The 17649-nt window shown below is 43.3% G+C and overlaps 1 non-coding gene across 1 annotated transcript; it reads right to left on the bottom strand.

Annotated features, from left to right (window-relative positions):
• Positions 1-13900: 13900 nt before the first annotated feature.
• On the bottom strand, positions 13901-14006 carry LOC112065523 (U6 spliceosomal RNA). The gene has a single exon (XR_002892075.1). It is a non-coding gene; the product is annotated as a U6 spliceosomal RNA (small nuclear RNA).
• Positions 14007-17649: the final 3643 nt, after the last annotated feature.

Genomic DNA, 17649 nt, shown 5'->3' with positions numbered 1-17649 from the left:
CAGTGGCCTAGCAGCTGTCTAAATTTCCAAGGTCACTCCTTGCCCCGCCTAAGCCCAACTTTTGAGGGGCCCTGGGGTCAGGTTTCAAATAAGTGCACATTCCTTCACTAACCCAAAGCAGCCCGCGGGCCTCAGAGCACTTTAAAGATGGATGTGGCCCACTTCGCACTTTGGACACTTCAAAGAGCTGATCGTGGCTGACGGGCCGCTTCCTGAAACTTCCCCAGCCAGGCGGCTCTCCTGGCCGGGTGTCGAAAGCACTCAGGTTATCGCCTGGCTTGTCTGGCCGGGCCAGTGCAGCCCTGGCCTCCCCTCCCCTTTCTCCCGCACTTGTTAAAAGTAATTAGTGTTTGCACCCATGTCTGAACTTTGATTTGTTTCCAGGATGGAGATGTTGATATTCCTTCTGTTGGCTCCATAAATCACACACGATTAAGTTACACTGTGTTAAAGTGTCGGAAACTCCTGGCTTTAAAGGAGGGGGCTGGGACTCACACAGGCGAGACTCGTGTCACCTCCCTCAGTTCCCGACTCGGCCTGCTCATCAGAGAGGGGCCGCAGCAGATTAATGTATAGTCTACAACCATCACCCAGGGACGTGGCTCCTTGGGGGGGCACGCTGGCATCACTAGCATCTTACAGATGAAGAAGCCGAGCCATGAGGAGGTGGGTGTCTTGCCACCTTTGCACACAACCAGGAACCGGTACCCAGGGCCTCGGACCACAACCTTCTGCCCCTGGCACCAGCCAGTGTGTCCCCACTGTGCACTGCCTCTCACCAGCTCAGGGATGGGGTGGGCACACCAGACTGCGCCCACTGCCCTGGAGACCCAGCCCGCCCACTCCTGGTCCATGGGGCGGGAAGGAAGAGGCACATGGCAGCTCCCAGCAGCACTGACTTATTACTTGGAAATGGGCCAAATCAGAGCCAATGGGAGGAAGGACAATTTGTCCTGGTTGGGGAGGGGGAGGTCTTCCTGCTGTGTGTCTCAGACTTTGAACTAGTGATTGGAGATTCTGACACCAATTTCCTAATGCTCAGGGTCTGAGGCAGGGCAGACAGGTAAACACAGAGGAGAGCAAAGCAGAGGAACTCATCTGGAGGATGCTGCTAGGAAGACAGCCAGGGGTGCCGGCAGCCAGGGGTGCCGGCAGCCAGGCCTGCCCGTGAGCTCATAAATTCACATCTGCATAGGCCAAATGGCCCAGGGTGTTGTCCTTCCCTATTAGCAAAACCATCCAGTAGCTTTGCAAAGGTAGACCTGAGAATCCACCAGGAGCTCAAACTTACCTTCATAGTATGAGTAAGTCCACATTTACCTTGAATACAAAGTACTTTTTCTAGTGATTTGAGATCTGATGTGTTTCCCTTCCGAAGAGTTTGCCGAATCCCAAGTATGAACTAGGGAGAGATTTAAAGGCAGGAAGAAAATAAAGTCTGCTGCTTAGGTCAGATTAAGAATATCATGTTAATTCTTTCTGGAACTAGACTATCAAGTTAGTTATGAATGCTGTTGATAAGTGTTGTGATTATATAAATGTATATATAGATATTGATAATGTGTAAGGCTGGCTCGCATAGTTGGGCATGGATATAGGTCCGTTTCAGCCTAGATTCATCCAGATCAGTACTTGGTGGTCCCACAGAGAACTGCTTTTAGGATGGTGCAAGCAGGAACCAGAAGACCAGGGAGGGGCCCATCACAGGAGGAGACAGATGGCAGGGCCAGGACTTGGGGCAATGGTGGTAGATAAGGAGGGACAGGGACCCACGTCTCATTCACATACACAGCTCTTGGCTCGTAGAAATGATATCTGTAGATTATTTTCACAACATATTGCTAAAGCTAGTTGGCATACTCATACAGGTGCCTCTATCTTATCCTGTACATGAGACACAATGTATATTTAAATTTAGCTTTGCATAAATGCCAGACATTCTTTTCAAACTTGGAGAGAAGCAGACTCTCAGAGTTAAAATCTGTCTAAAGGAGAAGGATAAAAGCCACATTTAAATACGTCTGCCCATGTGCCTAATTAGAATTCTGCTATAATTTTGGGTGTTATTAGTAAAAACAACACCAATAATCCACTGCCCTTCTTGGCAGTTTTGATACGGTCTGTACTGCCCAAGGAAGAAAAGAGTGATGGGTGAAGTCAGCCCCAGTAACCCAATACCTCTAAATGGCTTATACTGAGGTGGCTGGGTCTCTTTTCAGGGATTTACCTTAATGATATCATTCCCGAGGAGTCTGGTTTAGATCAAACCAGGTTAAAGATCATGATTGTCAAAAGATGATGTCATCAGATCTCATTTCTAATAAAGTCAGGGTCATGCTGAGTACAGAAGCGGTTTGGAATTCGGGCTCTGTTTACCTTAAAACCTGCACGAAAACTTAAAACCCTGAGCGATATAGAGACAATGGGAACCTATTGAAACATAATAGGTTGGACATGGCTGGCATGGCCTTCATATAACCCAGTTTGCAAGGATCTATCAGTTTCTCGGTATTTTATGTCAGGGATGTAAATGATTCAGAAGTGGCTTTATTTCTGTTACCAACGTATTCAGTAATAACTTACACTTCGCTGACGAGAATATTCCATCTAAAGAATTCCATCTAAAGAATGTAAAACAAATTTGGAGCTGATGACTGAGAAGCATGTTCTTTCTTTAATGACTGGTCATCCTGAAAAGCCAGACTTCTTTGTTACACATGGTTGTATCACAAGTAGCATAAAAGGAGATTTCCTTCGAGCTCACTATCTCTTATGTCAATGTCAATTCTTATCAGAGGCAAAGATTGAAATAAGTGTTCCCATTTTACTATAGAACTGGGGGGAAGGGGGCTGAATGATGGTCCCAAAGATTTCAGGTCTAAATCCTTGGAAAATGTGCAGGTTACCTTATATGGCCAAAGACATGATTAAGTGAAGGATTTTGAGATGAGGAGCGCATCCTGGGTGATTCAGGTGGGCCCTAAATGCCATTCACAGGTATTTTTATAAGAGACAGGCAGAGGCAGCTGAGACAGACACATGCGGTGGGGGTAAGGCCAGGTGAAGATGCAGCAGAGAGATTGGAGGGATGTGGCCACAAGCCAAGTGCGCCTGCAGCCAGCAGACGCTGGAAGAAGCAGGAACGGCTTCTCCCCTGGAGCCACCAGAGTGGGCACGCACCTGCCTACACCTTGACCATGGACTTCAAACCTCCAGACCCAAAAGAGGATACGCTTCCATTGTTTTAAGCCACCCACTTTGTGGGAACTCGTGTGGCAGCCCCAGGAAACCTGTACACTGAGGAAGTTATTATTACATTGCTCCCGGATGAACCTGATGCTAGATTCTATCCCAGGTTTCTTGAAGGTCACTACACATCATTTATTTACTGACCACATGCTTATTGAGGACACTGTTTGCACTGAGAGCAATTCAGGGTTCCAGGGGTGCCATGGTGACCAAAACAGACAGAGATTGCTGCCCTCAAGAAGCTTACATTCCGGGGTGAGGAGACAGACACTAAACAAAGAAATTAGGCCTTCCCATTGTCCCCAAACTGCCCAAATTAAAAGGCAATGTGAATTCAACATTTCCTCTAGTACTTTCACCTCTGCACCACTCTGATTTATCTATCAGAAATGTGCAAATAATGAATTTAGATGAGACTGATATTTTTTAAAGAAACTGACTCTTATTTACAAAACAGAAATAGAGTCACAGATGGAGAAAACAAACTTATGGTTATCAGGGGGGACTGGGGAGAAGGAGGGATAAATTGGGGGGATTGGGATTGACATATACACACTACTACGTATAAAACAGATAACTAATAAGGATCTACTGTATTAGCACAGGGAAATCTACCCAATACTCTGTAATGGCCTATACGGGAAAATAATCTTAAAAAGAGTGGATGTATGTATATGTATAACTGATTTACTTTACTGTACACCTGAAACTAACACAGCATTGTAAACCAACTATACTTCAATAAAATTTTTTTAAAATATATTCAAAACTACACTAAACTATAACAAAATTATATCAAGAAAATGGAAAGAACATGCAAAATGGGAGAAAATTTTTGCAAATCATATATCTCATAAAGAACTTGTATAGAAAGAACTCTTACAACTGAACAATAAAATGACAAATGACCTAATTTTAAAATAAAACAAAAAGAAAAACAAAACAAAACAAAAATATTGACTCAGGAAGAAATTGAAAATCTAAATAGCTTATACTATTTAATAAACTAAATTCCTAATTAAAAATCTTACCACAGGAAACTTCAAGCCCAGAGAGTTTTACTGTTTGTAATTCCATGAAACACTTAAGGGAGAAATAATTCCATTTCTAAACAAACTGTTTCAAAACAAGGAGGAGGAGGAAACACTTTCTAAATCATTTTACAAGACCACTGGTACCACGAAAAAAAAGACAAAAAATTGAATTCCAATGTCCCTCATAAACATAGACACAAAATTCTCAAAAACTATTAGGAACTGAATGCAGCAATATATGCAAAGAGCAATATACTAGGATCAAACTGGGTTTATCTTCAAGATGCAAGGTTGGTTCATTATACAAAAATTAATCTATACAATCTACACATTAACAGATTGAGGGAGGAAAAAAGGTCATATAATCATGTCAATAAATGTAGTAAAATATTTGCCAAAAAGCAAAGCATTTATACTAAAATCTGCACATGAGGAAAAAAAGGAAACTTTATCAAATGATAAAGTATCTACTGAAAGAACTACAGCTCATATCACACTTAATGGTGAAATACTGCATGCTTTCCACCTAAGATCAGAAACAAGTCAAGGAAATTTACTCTCATCCCTTCTATTTAACATTAATATGGAGACTCTGATTCATACAGTAAAACAATAAAAGGATTCAGACTGGAAGAGGTAAAACTGGATCACAGACCTCATACTTGTGTAGATAGAAAAGCCTAAAGATTCTCTCAGATAATTACTGGGATAGGTGAATTTAACAACATTGCAGTATTGTACATTAAGGAAGTATGTTTGTATATGTTTGAAATGGACAGTTAGAACATTAGACTGAAAACACAAAACCATGTACAATAGCATGAAAAATATCAACTCTATAGTGCAACAAAACATGTATAAGACCCTACACTGGAAATTATAAAATATTGATAAGATAAATTAAAGAATATTTAAATTAAGGAGAGATATACCATGTTCATGTGTTGAAAGACTCAGTATTGTTAAGATGTCAGTTTTCCCTAAATTGATCAATATCAATGCAATTCCAGTAAACATTTCAATAGATTTTTTTCCTAGAAATTGGCAAGATGATTTGAATGTTTTAAAAAAAGACAAATGACCAAAAACAGTGCATACACACACATACACACTTCAAAAGAAGAAAAAAATAAAGGATATAATCTACATAAATTCAAGACTTACTATGAAAGTTCAGTAATTAAAGTTATGTAATATTAAATAAATTATTTGAAAATATATCATTGGAATAATATAAGTCCAGAAATAGATTCACATTTATAAGATCAAATGATTTTTCAACAAAAGTGCCAAAGAAACTTAAGAAAAATTTCTTCAATACTGGATCAACTAAATCCTCGCATGCTAAAACAAAAGAAACAAACAAAAAATCTTTGCTGATAGTCTACACTGTACACAAACCAATTTAAGACAGTTCATAGACCTAAATGTAAAGTGCAAACAATAAATCTTCTAGAAAAAAAAGACAGAATTTCTTCTAAATCATGATGTAAGCAAAGATTTCCTTGAAATGTCAAACAAGCTTGAGACATAAAATAAAATATTGATAAATTAAAATTGATCATAATTTGAAAATATCTGCCAGAAAAAACAAAAAAACAAGAAAAAAACCCACAACACCGTCTCACAAACTGGGAGAAAGTATTCGCAGTAAGATAATTGACAAAGACTTGTATCTAGAACATATAAAGAATTCCTGCAACTCAATAGAAAGAAAAGACAGGACTTCCCTGGTGGCGCAGTGGTTGGGAATCTACCTGCCAATGCAGGGGATACGGGTTCGAGCCCTGGTCTGGAAAGATCCCACATGCCGCGGAGCAGCTGGGCCCGTGAGCCATAACTACTGAGTCTGCGCGTCTGGAGCCTGTGCTCCGCAGCAAGAGAGGCCGCGACAGTGAGAGGCCCGCGCACCGCGATGAAGAGTGGCCCCTGCTTGCCACAACTAGAGAAAGCCCTCCCACAGAAACGAAGACCCAACACAGCCAAAAAATAAATAAATTTAAATACTTAGGCTTACAATTGTATATGTTAAAAAAAAAAGAAAAGAAAAAGAAAAGACAAACAACCCAAAAAAATACACAGGAGACTAGAACAGCAAAGGCACAAAGAAGACGTAAAAATAGCAAATGAAGACGTGCTTAACATCTTTAGTTCTCAGGAAAATGCAAACTGAAACCATCATGAGACACGACATGCCCTAGAAAGGCTAAAATGTTAAGAGTTTGGCAGCTCCAAGTGTCGAAGAGTATGTGGAACAACGAGAACTCTTACTGGTGGGAGGACAGTGTTTGCACTGAGATGTTAAAACATCTTCTGGAAACTTTATGGCAGTTTCTTAAAATTTTAGGCGTGCATCTGTCCTATGATCAACACTTCTACTTTAAGTACTTATCCAAGATGAATGAAATTATATATACAAAAGTCCTGTACAAGAATGGTCATGGCTACTATATTCAGAACAACCAAAGCTGGAAAGAACATCCACCAGAGGATGGATACATTGCCTGTGCCATATTCCTGCAATGGGAGACTGTTCAAAATCAAAAGGATGCAATATTGATACATGCGACCGTACAGATGAACGTCAAAGCTGCTATGGTCAATGAAATACCCTGAACCAGAAAGATCAGTACTGCATGACTCCACCTACAGGAAGTTCTCTAGAATAAGCAAAATTAACATATGGAGTCAGAAGGCAGACAGGTGATTGTTTTTGAGTGAAGGGGATTGACTGGGAGGGGGCATGAAGGTACTTTCTGGGGTGATGGATATAGTCTGTTTTTAAATAAATTTATGAAGTGATTAAATGGTACATTTAAAGTTGAGCATTTCACTGTATGCATATTATACTACAAAATTATGCATGCACACCCCCCCCCCCCCACAGAGTGGTGGTTCTGGGTCTGGCACTGTTTTATTGTTATTTCATGTCATGTTTGTTATGCTATATTACATTATGTATATCAGCCTGTCAGTGGTAAGGTGAGGTGTCTACAGTCAAGGCTATTTTTAAACAGTTAACAACTCCTTAATGTTTCATAAATGTAACCAGATCAGGCACAAGCCTGTTTACAGTGATGGTTCCAGACCAGGCCCTGCCTGGTATACAGTGATGGTTCCACCAGGCACTAGCCTGATGTACAGTGATGGTTCCAGACCAGGAACTAGCCTATGTACAGTGATGGTTCCAGACCAGGCAATAAAGTGATTTGGGGGTTTGGGACAAAGATCGGGAAAACATGAGCTGGTCTTGGGAAACAGGCCTGAGAGTTTCCCTGCAGTGGGGGAAGCACCAGCGCTCTGATGAGCCCGCCTGCCCGTGGGTGCACCTTCGTCTGTGAGCTCCCACAAACCCCCCGTGTTCATGTGCTTCCATGAAATGTGAAGAAACACACCCACCCTCCCTGGTACTTCATGAAGCCATGTGCTATGTTATGAGGTTATTTTTAAATAGTTAAAATTCCTTTAATGTTTCAGTGATGCAAATTGATGATAACTACAGAAAAAGGTAAAATCCCCCTTTACGTAATTAAAGGACAGTATGTTTTGGAATATTTGGAACAAAACACTCAATGTGTTAACACTCTCATGAGAGAGTTAACAAAAATGTTTTTAAATGAAACTCCTCTTCAACGTGCCCCGAGTCCCCCATCCCCAAGGACAGCCTACTGAGAAAAAAGCTATTTAATTCAAATAAAAAAAGGATATTATGTTGCCAGTGTGAGCAAATAAAGATGGAATAAGGTACATTATGGAGGAAATGTTTGCATAACACCCTGAAATTAATATACCATGTGCAGTAGTTGACACAGTTCATTCTAAAACCGATAAATCATTCATAGGAAAAATAAACACCAACTAAAAAGAAATAGATCACCAGATGAGCCATATATATCAAGGATGAAATCAGATGTGTGCGTTACCTGTTGACACACAGGAATTTTCTGCTGAATCAGACACTTAATCTACTAAATCAAAGTGAACTCCCACTGAGCCAGGCACATGGTCTAGCTGGACACACCACTGCCAGTGCCTGCGTTCATGCAGCTGATACGAATTTCTAACAAATTAGGACTGACCTAATGTCTGTTCCCGCTCATATTTACTGAGCCGTAAGCATGGGGAGTGACAGTGCTACTTAGTAAAATGTATATGTCCATTATGCTTTCTTCTTTCACTCAATTCACACAGTCTTTCTCAAAACTCTTCCTGGTGTAGACAAACTTTAAGGTGGTCTCAGGATCCTTGTCCTGGTGGAGACCCCCTCCCCTCACCTGTGGGGACCTGTGACTGCTCCTAACCAACAGAATATGGCAAAGGCAAGGGGTATTATCCCCTGACAACGTGATGGTTCCTGAGACTTCACGTTGCTGGCAGACTCCCTCCAGAGACTGTCTCTTTGTTGCTGGTTTGAAGAATCAGGCTGCCATGAACCCTTGTTCTAAATTATAGTTGGGATTTAATTTACAGAGGCTATGATCAGCTGGCAACATGGAGAGGCTGATGCCATTGAAAGAAGGGTTAGTTACTTACGTTTTCCAAGAGACGGAGGCAAGGCCAGCTCCGCCATGCACAACCCACAGGAAAGTCAGGGGATCAGAAGCAGGGGTGTGGATAAGGCCTTGGCTGGAGCCTTTGGTGGGGGGTTCCTAGGAACGGCAAGGTGCGGCTGAGTAAAGAGCTTAGAGTCGGCTAGTTTGGCTAATGCTGGTGGGCCTTGGGCTATGACAGGGGCTGGCCCTGGGTTGATTTAGGGCAGGTGATATATTGGCTTGTGTGTGAGAGTCAGGTAAAGGAGATGGTTGGGGTTATAGGCTTGGGATTTGTTGGTTTGCATGTGAAAGGCATGTCCTGGGCTAGTTGTTATTATCATTAGGAATTAGGCCTGGGAGGGGCAGTTTCTTTCCTGGCCTGAAGGCTCCCAAATGCCAGGGCATCAATAGCTCAGAAAATATAATTAATTTGTCTCTGTGATGAATGGATGTCCAATAGACAGATACAAAACCTTAAGAAAACACAGGACAATTCCACAGAAATGAATGGTGCCAACGACCTGAGGGAGTTTGGAAGCAGTTCCTTCCCCAGTCAAGCCTCTGATGAGAACCTGTCCTGCAGGACACCTTGACTGTGGGACCCTGAGAAGAGAACCCGCTAAGCCTGCCTGCCTCTGGATCCCAGAAACTGAGGGAATAAACATGCTACTTCAAGTCCCTAAGCTTGTGATTAGTGTAGCAGCAACAGAAAAGTAAAACACTTATCAAAATAACCACAGTACAGAGACTGTCATGAAATACTTAATTTAAGAATATTAGAAAACAGTAACTTGATTATTATTGATGACAAGGGATAATTGGATTCAGAAATCCAGGGAGTAAGTGTTTTCAAGCGTCTAAATATCAAACACTAAAGATTAATATCTTCAAGACCCAGGCTCGGGCTGTGGCAGGACTGGGTTAGACTGGGAAGGGCCATGACCTTGAGCCCGGCCAGGCCAACAGCAGGAGCAAGGCTGTCCCAGAGGGCGTGGCAGGGAGCCGGGCCATCTTGGGGAGGCAGGTGCCACGGGGGCAGGCCTTGGCCAAGCCTAGCTGGGCTTGGGAGATGGACCTGAGGCCCGCGGAGGACGGGTGGGGTCTGAGGCAGAGACCCAGACACAGGAATCCAAGCTGAGACTCACCTCCTGCGGGACTCCAGGTGCTGAGAACCCAGTTACAGAACCAAGGTTTGAGGTCCGGGGGACAGAGGCACAGCCTTTGTGAGAACTTCCTTCTCTCCGCCTCCGTGTCCAGCCCTATGAAGTGAGGCGTCTGCACTTGACCTCCCTGAAGACACCCAGAGAACCGACGTCCAAGCAGAGCTGCGTTTCTTAGCCTCAGTGCAGCCAGGTGGACAGGGGTTGAGGGAGCTGAGCTGGGGGACTGAGACGCAGGTGTTGTGCTGAAAGTGTGCACAGGGTGTGACATCGTAGTTTGGGCTGACAGGTACAGTGAGGTGAGGGGCTTGAAAAGCAAGGGTCTTTGTAAGCCTTGATAAATAGGCTATTTTGATTGGGTAACAGTCTTATCTTCTGGGAGCAAGTATTTCCTAGAATAAAGAGCTAAGGGATGTATGTCTGGTCCTCGTATTCTTAGCACAGGGAAGAGGAAATGGAGCAGCTCCTCAAGGGAAGAGCATGTTCACAAAGCAGTACATTAAATCATGTGAAAAAAGCTCTTAGCTTAATTCCTAGTACATAGTAGGTGCTTAATAAATGTGGCTGTCCCCCATATCAGCAACAGGGTTTGCTGGCTTGGCTCATTTTTGCCCTGAGCCTAGTGGACCTTTTAATTCACCTGGCCTAGGCGAGGGTTTATGGCTGAGCCTGGGGAGGGTAGGAGGGGCTGAAATTTTAGGGCCCAATGGGCGCAGGACAGGCAGTAGGCACATCATCATAAAGGCTGAGTTTCCATAAATAATGTGCAAAAATGCTCGGGTATATTCTGGCTTCACTTCAATAAACAGAATGTATTTCTTAGTCTCACCATAATGGTTGTTCCTTACGCCCCCTGGAAATATGCTTTAGGGCTGCTGTGTGTTCATCATTCCTGATGAACACCTGAGACCTTTTCCTGGTGGGACCTGAGGTGCTTCCCAAAGGAATGGGGCCCAGAGGCTGCCGCATCTCTGTGACACCAGCCCGAGAAAGTTCTCTGCTCCTAAGGGCTTGCTGTGCTTTAAAGATGTTGCAGTACCTAACCCCCAGTACCTATGATTGTGACCTAATTTGAAAATTGGCTTTTTTGCAGATGATCAAGTTCAGATGAGGTCATGTGGGTGGGCCTAATTCAATGTGACTGGGGTCCTTATAAGAAGGGGAAATTTGGACACAGAGACACACATGGAATCAGGACACCACGTGAGCATGCAGGAAGAGATAGATGGGGTGACGCTTCTGCAAGCCAAGGAACGTCAAGGACGCCAGCAAACCCCCAGAAGCTGGAGAGGGACTCAGACCAGATTCTCCGTCACAGTCTCAGAAGGAAGCAGCCCTGCTGACCCCTTGATCTTGGACTTCCAGCCTCCAGACAGTGAGAGAACAAATTTCTGTTGTTCAAGCCACCCAGTCTATAGTGCTTTGTTACTGCAGCCCCAGGGCCTAGACTAGGCCCACCTCAGTCACCCAGGGTACCATCCCTGTTGTAAAGCCCGGGACCTCAATTACATCTGCAAAGTCCTCTTCGCCATGGAACATAACATGTTCACAGGTTCTGGGATTAGGGTGGCCATTCTTCGGGGGCCATTTTTCACCATTTGATGCTTCAGTTACTTTAATCCTCTGAGGTAGGTACTGTTGTTCCCATTTTCTAGATGTGAAAACTAAGGCACGAGGCTGGGACTGCCTCCCCCGCTTTACCAAGCAGGCTGCCTGATGCCAAGCTGCCCACCAGCCCACAGGTCTCCATGAGTGTGCAGGTGCCCAGGGGTGACGAAGACCTGCACCCTGCAAGTGGGCCACCTCCTTCCCGTAGCCCTTAGTTACCTGCAAGAAATCTCACATGGGTTCTCCAAACCGTCTCAGCCTCAAGCCTAAGAAGACTATGGCCTTACACATGTGCAAGCGGCCCCAAAAGGGATGAGCAAAAATCCAGACGACAGCGTCCATCCTTACCATGCTGAGTAAGGGTCATCCAGGAGGCTATAAGAAGGGCTGACACTCACGGAGCCTCAGTGCAGCCCTGCACAAGTCATGGACCCAGGCAGTAGTGCTTTCAATGTGGTCCCACAGGAGAAGGCAAGGACAAAGACACGTCTCCTGCCCTGGAGGGGCTTATATTCTGGTTTTTAAAGAAAAAAGTAGATTAAAAGTAACTCAATACACAACATATCCAAGGAAGTATGTACATGAGACCTAAACCATCCGTGGTGTCTGCCACGCCCAGAAATGAGGGCACTAACTACGCACTTGTCCAGAGAGACGCCAGGGAGAGGGGAGAACTTTGTGTTCGTTCATGAAAGAGGAAGTACTCGGCCCCCAGAGGGAACAGTGTGCTCACGTTCTCTCTCCCTCTCTCCCCACCGCTTTCCCTGAAACCGATCTGTTCATTACCCAGAACTTCCTAGAGGTTAGTAAAGGTAAAAATAAGCTTAATCAAGTCTATCCATCATTTTCCTCTCTGCAGCCAGCTTCATGGGCCCATTGCTCAGCCTCTATCCAGAAACAAATTCAGAGTCTCTGAAGAGAAATTAAAATTTGTGTCATTAAAATTTCCAAAGCCATGAATCACCAGCAAACAGTATTGTATCCCGTTGTCTCCCCCTCCTGGACTTCTCCTGTTCCCTGGAATGTATCTCAACACCCTGGCTTGCTCCAAGCCTCCAGAACCTTTTCATGGGCAGCATTTGTAAAGCAATCATCTATTTTCGGATCTCATCCTGCGAGGCTGTTGGAATCAGGGTGATCAAACCTTGCAATCACATGGGGTCCTGCTGCTTTCCACCCTCAGCAAGGTGTGTCTTCTGAAACTAAGCAGACTTGTTACCCATCACATTTCCAGAATAAAATAAAATTAGCTTTTCAAAAAATGTGTTTGCCATTTATAAGAGTTCCTTTGCAATAACATGATCAGATATGCAAAGAGGTGAAAGGGTAAGTATCCAGCCCATTTTCACTCAGTCAGTGGTCAGGCTTCCTGTGAGGATTTGCCCTGGCATCTTCCCACCGTGTAAAACAAGGTGACAGTGCCAGCCTCCTCCTCGCTGTGCTGAACGAGATCACGTCTGTGTCTGGGTCATTTTCAAGTTTTTGAAACAGTCACTCATAAACACCGAGCTCTGTATTATGATGAGTTAATCCAATTTCTTGGAAATGCCTATGTTCTTCATTATGTTGGCAGGTCTTTATTCCGAGATTAGCTAGTTCAACCACAAGTGGATTTATCCCTTAATTGCTGCTACATAGGTGGTGCACCGTCACGGAGCTGAGATGCTCTGTTCTCATTCTGAGACCGAGACCAGCGGGCTCGGGGCTCTGACTCTCAAGGCAAGCTGCTTGTTATGTGTCAGCCTCTTCCTGTCTGAAGAGGGGATATTATGACTCCCAGGATGTTAATAATAAAAGTTTCCTTTTTCTTTTTTTTTTTTTCACCAGTAATAAAAAAATGATTTATTTCTTTTTTTTAATATAGATGTTATTTATTTATCTTAAAATTTTTATTGGAGTACGGTTGCTTTACAATGTTGTGTTAACCTCCATTGCACAACAAATGAATCAGCCATACACACACAGATCTCCCCTTCCTTTTGGACTTCCCTCCCATTTAGGTCACACAGTGTATTAGGTAGAGTTCCCTGTGCTCTACAGTATGTTCCTGTCAGTTGTCTATTTTATGCAGAGTATCAATAATGTATATGTGTCAATCCCAGTCTCCTAATTCCTCCCTCCCCATCCCTTTCCTCCTTGGTGTCCATACATTTGTTCTCTACAACTGTGTCTCTAAGTCTGTCTTGCAAATAAGATAATCTATACCATTTTTCTAGATTCCACCTCTATGCGTTATTATACGATATTTGCTTTCCTCTTTTGGACTTACTTCATTCTGTATGACACTCTCTAGGTCTACCCACGTCTCTACAAATGAAAAGATATGGAACGCTTCACGAATTTGCATGTCATCCTTGTGCAGGGCCATGCTAATCTCCTCTGTATTGTTCCAACCTTAGTGTATGTGCTGCCAAAGCAAGCACATAAGAAGAGCTTCTAATGTGAGGCCTGCTCACAGCATGGCTTGCTGCCTCTGCCTCTGTGTAGGTTTGTGTTGGAGAGTGACATGACCCTCTGAACCTGAATGAGGAGGCGGATGGCCGCACTGCTGTGGCCGAGCTCCCGGCACTGGGAAGGTGCTTTGGGAGAGGGTCTGGCGATCCAGAGCCTACTGGAGGACATGGATTAGGGTTCTGGTGAGGAAACCCTACCCACATCACAACTGGAAGCTGCATCTGGGTTTTTATTTATTTTTTAATCTGTTAAACCCATGCCCCTAATTTGCTCCCCCATGTCCCCCTTTGGTGACCACTAGTTTGTTTTCTATGTCTGTGGGTCTGTTTCTAGTTTGTATATAGATTCGTTTGTATTATTTTTTAGATTCCACGTGTAAGTGATGTCATATAGTACTTGTCTTTCTCTAACTTAACTTCACTAAGCCTAGGTCCACCCATGTTGCTGCAAATGGCAGTATTTCATTATTTTTTTTTATAGCTGAGTACTATTCCATTGTATATATGTACGACATCTTCTTAAGCCAATCATCTGTTGATGGGCACTTGGTTTGTTTCCATCTCTTGGCTATTGTAAATAGAGCTGCTATGAACATTAGGGTGCATGAGTCTTTCTGAATTAGTGTTTTTGTTTTTTCCAGATATACACCCAGGATTGGAATTGCTGGATCATATGGTAGCTCTATTTTTAGTTTTGTAAGGACCCTCAATACTGTTTCCATAGTGGCTGCACCAATTTACCTTCCCACCAACAGTGTAAGAGGGTTCCCTTTTCTCTACATCCTTTCCAACATAGTGACGTAATCGGGGTATCCCCCATCTCTTGTCTGGGATTTCTGCTCTGCAGTTGGGCAGGAGGATGAAGATGACACCCCCAGAAGACCTTGGGGTCCATAGGTAGGTGTACCTATTTCCACAGGTGTCCGAGGACTCTAAGGTTGAGGCTTTATTTTGCCCTAAATGTGGTTTTTCTTGCATTATAACTTTGATTTCACCGCAGTTTGAATGCAAGATAACCATGAGCCCCCAAAGAATTTAAAAAGAGTGAAGATTATGGGGCAGAAAGAATATATATAATTATTTTTTATTACATTACATTTTATGTGCATACTTTGTATGCACTTACTTTGGAGTTGTTATTTATATAAGCTTGCTCTTGTTCAACTGATTTATTTTTCCTTTTGGAAAAGTGTTTGACTGTCTAAGGTAGAGCTGGAACACATCATCATTTATCTCACTGAAATCAATGGAAACCTTTTTTTTTTTTTCACCTGTTGGCTCTTCACTTAAGGGCAGAGTTTTCAGGAATAAAAGTCCTCAAATTAAGTGTGAGATAAGTGTATTAACAAAGGTGTCTCAAAACCTCTAATTTATTTTACCTCCTGGCCCTTTTCCCCATTGGAAATAGCCATGGAGGTTGAGGCATTTCAAGCTTGCAGCTTCAGGGGAAGGATAATGCAGAAGAATAAAGGCACCAATTCGTGGCTTTTGAATTCCAAAGTAAGCTTTTGAGATTCATGACAGGGATAATAGTTGTGAGACATAAAGCATTCTGAACTGCTTGATCTGTGAGAGCTTATCAGCCTAAATCCATCATAACTAGAGGTGGGGTCAGGTCGCCTCTGCCCTAACCCACAGACCTGGGCAAAGAGTGGTGGATGAGCCAGTTTGCTCCTCCGAGGACCAGAAGGCTGTGATGCCTTGAGGCTTGAAGGCCTTGGAACTTTGATTCTACATTTGGAGAAGGAAGAAGGGAACTCAGAACTAAATGGAAGGAGTTTGCCCTGACTGGAATAGCCATCCATTTCTCTTACGAAGTTAAATGGAAACCTGAGGTAGAAAGCGACCTGATATCTCGGTCAACAGAAAATGGTGATTTCTCGGTCAACAGAAAATGGTGATTTGCCATGGCAACCGCTGCTCACAGCTATGGGAGCTGAAGTCCCAATCAACCAGGAAGTCTCCCTGCCACCAGAAGCCAGCACTGGATTGGGGGATTGGGGGGCCACGAGGGAGCCAGAGGAACTGGGAAGCTGGACATTGTGGGGCTTCTGAATAACACGGTATGGTCTAGTACCGAATCCACCAACCAGGGGAGCCCCTCTCCTCTCACCAGCAGCCCCCCAGAGGGCAATTTGGGATGGTTTCATCCGGGGGTGAGTTTTAAGTATTATCTAACAATAGCAACAACTAGGGAATGTACTCAAGGAATTAAAAAACAGGTAAGATCAAAGGGAGTTTATGTAGTAGAATATTTAGAGTACCTTAATTTGGAAATATCCATTCACCTTCATTTATACATTCTTAATCATTCTTACATATTTATTAAAGCAAATTGCCCAGGAAGCACTTTCTTTCAAGAACAAATAAACAAAAAAAACTTCACCAAATGTTCTATAATTTAGATTTCACAACAATGCAGATTTTCTTGCCTCATTAGGGTAAAATAGTGGGGCTTTATGGTTTACATCTATACATAAATCTTAAGTACATTTCAGCTTAGAATCGCAGAAGTTAGTAGGTTTACTTGTGGACCCCTTTAAATTCATGAACATGGATTAATTGTATCTGGTGTTATTAGACAATCATTTTTGAGGAAATGTATGAAATGACGATTTCTTAGGACCCCAAGCCCTCTCTGCAAACATGATGCAAACAGTTCTGAAGCAGGAAGCAGCCAGTCATAAGCCGGCTCCTACCATTCTATCAGAGTAAATGCATTTTTCTCCTTCTGGTTGAATGACTTGGAGAAAATTTGTTGAGCTTATTCAATCTTGGCTGTCATTTGAGCCATTTCTTTTTTCCAGTGTGCTGAAGAGCTTATTTAAAGGATTCATTTGGTGGCTTATAAATGATAAGCATCTCATATCTTTTAATAATTTGCATAAATATCTTGGCTCTACGCCAGCAGACACACCTGTTCAACACTGAGCCTCGTGATGTTGTCTCCCGACCGGCGTCCTCAGCACCTCTCCTCCCAGATGAGGGTGGTGCCAACAGCCACTGAGACACACCAGGGTACATCCTCCCTTCTGTATTAAAGCAAAAACAAAAACAAAAAAAACACTGTGTGAAACTGTTGCAGGAAAAATGGGGCCCGAAAGGAGGGTCACGTCCCAGGTCTTGAGTGAGTCCCTTGGACAGGCTGCCAAGTGAGGGTCCTTGGCTTCACGCAGGAAAGGATTCAGGAGTGAGCCATAGCAAAGAGAAAGCAGGTTTATTTAGAGAGAGACACATTCCATAGACAGAATGCAGTCTGTCTTAGAAAGTGAGAGCGGCCCGAAATATGGGGTGCTTAGTTTTCATGGGCTGGGTACTTTCATAGGATAATGTGGGAGGATTATTCCAACTATTTTGGGGAAGGTGTAGAGATTTCCAGGAATTGGGTCACCGCCCACTTTTTGGCTTTTTATGGTCGGCCTCAGAACTGTCATGGCACCTGTGGGTGTGTCATTTAGCTGATGTATTGCAATGAGCATATAATGAGGCTCAAGGTCTACTAGAAGTCGAATCTTCTGCCATCTTGATCCTAATCGGTTCTAACCAGTTTATGTTGTATCCTCAATGGCTATGTCATTCTTTTAATGGTTGTGCCCGCCCCCTTTCCTCCTGT

Source organism: Physeter macrocephalus, chromosome 8, assembly GCF_002837175.3.
Source record: "Physeter macrocephalus isolate SW-GA chromosome 8, ASM283717v5, whole genome shotgun sequence".
In the NCBI taxonomy this organism is placed as follows: domain Eukaryota; kingdom Metazoa; phylum Chordata; class Mammalia; order Artiodactyla; family Physeteridae; genus Physeter; species Physeter macrocephalus.
Note: the sequence above shows the minus strand (reverse complement) of the source record. Positions and strands in the feature narration are given on the sequence as shown.